Genomic DNA, 5,960 nt, shown 5'->3' on the forward strand with positions numbered 1-5,960 from the left:
GCCATCAGTGTTTTAACTGCTGTATGTTATGCGTTTGCTTTCGATGTTTCCTGCAAACTTCTTCGGCCCGTCTTTAAAGTACATAGAACAAATGACGTCTTTACCAGACTCATTGATTTTTATCTTTTTTTAATGGAACAGCAAACTCCTGAAGGACCCTGGAAATAATTTGGTTAGCTTCCCTCATATTGTTATAAAATGGATATAAAATTTCAGTCGCTGCACATGAAGACATAGAGTTGTTACAATGTAAGTATACGCTAGTGAATTGACAGCATTATATGACTAGAATATGTATTATTGAAGAGAATCACATCAAAAATCAATCCTAGTTTAATTAAAACCCAGAATCTGTTGCTGTGTAAGTAAATACAACAAGGCATTTAGATTAAATACTTCAATATTTTCTCTTACTGCACTGCACCAAAAGAAAATCATAAAAACAGAATGACTAATATAATGTGTCTGTCTGTTCTCTTATGAAGTCATTTCATTTACATCGACTTTCTTGAGGAATGATTGAAAGCCTACTTTTCGCTTCCCAGCAGCAGAACTGTTGATCAAATATAGATCTGAATTGTACATACACGTATTTCTAAAATTATATAAGCCTATTAGACTCAATGAATATTCCCAACATTAGGGGTCACTCACTCCTACTACAAATGTCTAGATTTTAAAAATGTGAAAGCATGTAAAGGGTGAATGTGCTCTTTAGCAGCGTGTTCCGAGGCTGAAGATGCGGTCAATTGCAGCCGTAAATCAATATCTGTAGGTAAAACCGAATATGCCAGAGGGAAGAAAGTGTAGGTCTGCCCCGAAGACTTTTAAGAAATTAAACATCACAAGAGCCAGACAGTGGCATTTAAATCGGGAAACTACGTGAATTATTTGAAAATATATAAGCAATTATTTTATTTATGCTAACCTTTGTTACTTCTCGACGGATTTGCGTGATGGCCAGAAGCATTGGAGTATATCTGGTGTGGCAGTCGACCTGTGTCATAAAGTCATTTCAATTCGTTTCGTATTTCAATGTAAATGATTTGCGCCATCACAATGAAAACTCTCTCACTCAAAGCAGTCAATATTAAACCTGAAACTAAAATTAATCAGTAAAATTGTGAGCAATGTTAACACGATGATCCTAGTACTGTAATCCTCATTGTCCTCAACATTGTTTTCCTCTTGAATATCAGGATCTCTATATCCATCATCTCATATCCCAAGAGATATGACAAGGTCTGAAGCATTGAAAAATTACGTATGTTGATCTCCGTCGGGGAGGAAAATGACTGTACAGAATGCATAAGCAGCTATTCCAAATATAATTTTTAAAAAAATTTTGTAGATTAAATAGTTTAAGAAAAAAACATAGAATGTGTGCTACTCCACATTCATATAACATATAGAGCTTTTTTACAGCTATATGACTTGAGGTAATGTGCGGTATATTAAGGGTCAAATGATCGACATATTAATCCGATAGCACTAGTAATGATAACCTTCCAACCTGCAACCGCTCGGCCGTTAAACTAACACTGTACTCTCGGGTTCATTCACGATTCTAAGATGTTGAATAAAATACATTCTACTTGTTGCAAATAATGTGAAAACTAAGTTTGACAGGTGCATTGAAGGAGGAGCAAATATATTATGGCCTTACCGTCCAATGTCTTTGGAGATGTAATAGAATTTGTCCCTTGACATGCGAACAGGAAATTTAATTTGACAACCGATTATAAGCTTGTTGAATAGTTCTGGCGAATTCTCCGCATTTCCATTGATGCCAATAGTCTTAAAATGTCTTACACTGATTTATGTTAACCTAGCTTGGTTTTAGTTAAATTATAAGCAATGAACTGCAAGACAGTCCTTCTATTATTTCTGAATTTAATTAAAAGCTTCTAAAGTAAGTTGCATTTGATACCAGCCCAAAATTCCTTAAATAGATTTCCTCTTAACTATCTTAGCTGCAAGCCAAGGAAATTACAAGAAATGGAATAGCGTCCATTTATTTCTATATATTCCTTGTCTGTCTTTTTTTTTGTGAATTACATGTAGTGGTTTCTAAAGCAAGGTATGTGCCAATTCGGTTTATTTAAATCAACATTAACATGATGTGTTTATTGCTTTTAGAATCACTCGTCAAAATGTGTTGTAACTTCTGTTAAAATATGTGAAAATATATCTTAACAGAAGAATATTTTCATACATTTCTGTTGAGAAATAAAATGATGGCACATCAAATTATAGCTTAGCTGGCGTGGTTTCTTATGCTCTAAATTCCACAATCCAAGTACGTTTTTACCAAATACAAAAACAAATGTGTCAGTTATTCAAATATTTTATATCAACACAATGCAAATATTTCTAACGTATATTTATATAATCACTTTTTAATAATAATAACAAGAACACTAATAAACCTTTCTGTTATAGGCACAAGGCTTGACGTTTTGTGGGAAGGGACTAGTCGATTACATCGACCTCAGAATTTCACTAGTACTTAATTTATCGACCCCGAAAAGATGAAAAGCAAAGTCAACCTCGGCGGAATTTGAACTCAGAACGTAGCGACGGGCGATATGCTGCTACACTTTTCCTCCAGCGTGCTAACGACTTTGTCAGCTTGCCTTAACTACATTAATAATAATTAATTTTCTGATACTGTATCAGGCAACGGCTCTGATGGCTTCTGATCTTAAGTGATTGAAAGTGGTTTGTACATATTTTGACTTGGTATACAAGATGGGTTACGGCAAATATTCTGCTCAATACCACAAACTTGCTTGTCAGTTGCTTGACTTTAACCAGTTGAGCATGTCACAGGGTTCGCAACAAAAATAATTGGAGACGGTACAAGACAATACAATGTGTGATCTCATAAATGCATGTAAAATATTAAAATAGTAATGACAATATAAGGGTATAACAATGAATAATTCCCAAAAAGAGACTTCCTAGGGATGCTCGAAGAGAACCCACAAAACCACAGTCCTCACCACTCTCTATGTTCTCCTCCTTCAACCTAAGGGTGAATTCATGCAACATTTACTTATTTGTTAACAAAATTGCTGGGAAGCAGCACTTCCCTCGCCGCCCTCACTTTCCCTTTCAAGTAAAACTTGTAAAAGTTGAGGACTTGGCCAAAGAGGAAAATCTGTCTTCAGCCATTTCAACTGGGTCCACCACAGAACCTCTTTTGTTAAGGCCACAAGGTAAAGGAAATCATTGTGAGGTCGCAGGATGATCTTCACAATGGACTGACCCACAGCCTGGTCCAGCCTTCATTTGACAGCATGTGTTTGACATAAAACAACAAGTCAGCAATGCGTGACTGCTTGACAAGAGCGCGCAGAGCAATGTTGTCGCTCTGCGCGCATCTCAGGCAAGCCCGACTGATGCCGCTACCATGCCTGTAGAGTTTAACCCGAATCGGCAATCCACCCTACCCCAAGCCAAGAATTTCTGAAAATTTTCCATATGCCCCGGCCCAAAAGTCTTCCGGAACTGACCGGAGCTAGTTGATACTTGTCGACACCCAGATAACGTCGTCTCACTTGCTGCTACTGACCCTCTAAAGAACGCCTGAGTGTAATTTCCACAGACCGCATTGGCTAACCGACAGAGTACAGTGAGGGCCTGGCGATACTCTAGGAGCCAGGCATCCTGCCTTCGTCTACGCTTCGTCCAGAACAGCAGCTGACTCAAAGGGACGAGCTGTGGAAAATTCTCTGACAAACGGCAACCACACAGGCTCCGCGAATAGAAAGAGCTGGAGATCTCGTTGCCTCAGTACATGTTTTTACATTAGAAGCCACGGCATGCCCAGCGCTCCACTCAGCGGGTTTTGATTGCAAATGGAACGTCCGACCGGTGGAACGCACCCCTTCCGCAGTTAGCGAAATAGTATAAGCCCCAATGTAGTCAGACGTAAATTTGGGCAAAGGCACGATGGGTAGGCAGTGATATATAGCGGAGGCGATGTAAGCATTCCACACTTCTTCCCGGCCTTTCAGAGATTGCTTTCTCCTAGCCTATTTCTGGCCGAGATTGGCCAGCCTGTTCGTCATCTCGTCCCAATTCTTCTCCAACCGATGAACAGGACCAATCCATACACCAAGCAATTTAACCGGTCCCCTCTGTCCAGCATCCCACGACGTTATTTGATGGTATGGACCTGCCACAATAGGTGCCTAGCTGTAGGCCACTGGCATTTCTCGGTTGGTTTTTGCTCCCTTTACTCTTTCGTATTTATTTTAAAGCACTGCCGGCCAGATTTGTATATTTGATTTTCGACGTCATGACGGTGGCTTCATCTGCGACATACCACTCGACGATTCCAATTTACGCTAGATCCAGTACAGAAGACGTGAGAGAGGACAGCTTTGACGGATCAAGCTCATGATACTGAATGGTCCTGATAGGCAAACATTCACCTGAACTACCGGGTAGACTTCACTCTACATTGTGGCGATTCGGCCACAAAACGAGACCGAAAACTGATACCTTGAGAACGACCGCATAGTATTGATGGTCGGCCTTATTGAAGGATTTATATTGATACAAATCCCTCTTCTTTGCCTTCGCTTTCTTTACCCACAGAATTGGAGTTTGTAGTGGATGGCGCTGCTTATGATTCCGCATATTTGCCCATTAGTAATCAGGTACTCCACGACAAACACCAACCTTTTTCCTAACACCTTGGCCAATGTTTTTTAAATCTGCACTTAGTAGCGCCATGGGCCGAAAATTTTCTATTTGATTCCCCTTGTTTGTGTCCTTTTGCAGCAGTGTCACTACTCCTTGACTCAGAGAATTAGGAAATCTTTCTGTTCTTCTGTCAGGTGCCGTAGATATTTGCTGAAATACTACCAAACAATTCTGGCTTATATAAAGGTAAATGTCGTAGGGTAGGCTATTGAAACCAGACAATTTTATCCTCGTGCAACACATCATTGCATCCCATATTTCCGTGACCGTTATCGGCAAGTCGCAACGCTTTGGACTCCCTTGTCGAAAGCCTTGGCATGACATCGAGGTAGGCACTGAAGTCCACCTTGCATTCTGCCCTGTCACTTGAACCAAACAGTTGGAGGACATGTTGCTGAAGTGTTGCTGATACACCTCACACATCTGCCCAGACTCGAGTACCGTACGCCAGAATTGTGGCTTTGTTTCCATGTTGCGTCTCTGCCACTTGGACCCGTCGAGCGGCGTTCGTCTCCTTGTTAGATAGAGCACGCGTCTTAGCTCACATAATGCATCCTTCATGCTTAACATTTAAGAATTGGTCCAAGGACAATCTCGCCGCCAGCACCTTATCACAATCGCTTTCCTCTATCTTGTTCCTCTCTACCATTAATGTCCTACGAAATATAATCCATTGGTGTTTTATTGCCATTTTCAGGGCAAAGCACCATTTGTTGTTGACGATGGACCCCATCAACGCCCGCTTAACTAATTCGCTAATCCGGTCTCTAAAAGCTTGGCACACCGGGAATGGCGCGTTCAGTTTTCCATAACCGGGTCTCTGCCTACGAAATCTGTGTGGATCACAAATTTGTGATTTGTGTAACTGACGATTTTAAAAAGTAGACAACTGATACTAACCTTATCTACCTGCCTACAGAATATTACAGAATAATCTGCAGCCCAGTGGAACCGATGTGGTTTGTCCATTCAGTATCAGTCAGACAGATGAGAACGTAGGAGCAAGTGTGCGAGGCTCTCGCCTCCAACTCTTTTAACAACTAGCCCTAAAAAATCGAAACGTGCACCTAAGAGGGCGCTCCAATTACCAATTAGCACTAGAGGACGTGACGGTTTCGGGAAAACTTCCAGACGTCTGAAAAAAATTTGATTGCCCTGCCTCTGTCGGAGCATAAATAGTCACCAGTCTGAAGGCATCCCGTAGCTACTGTTCACATCCAGGACAACCGACTTAACTTCTTTAT

This window comes from Octopus sinensis, linkage group LG12 (assembly GCF_006345805.1).
Source record: "Octopus sinensis linkage group LG12, ASM634580v1, whole genome shotgun sequence".
NCBI lineage: Eukaryota > Metazoa > Mollusca > Cephalopoda > Octopoda > Octopodidae > Octopus > Octopus sinensis.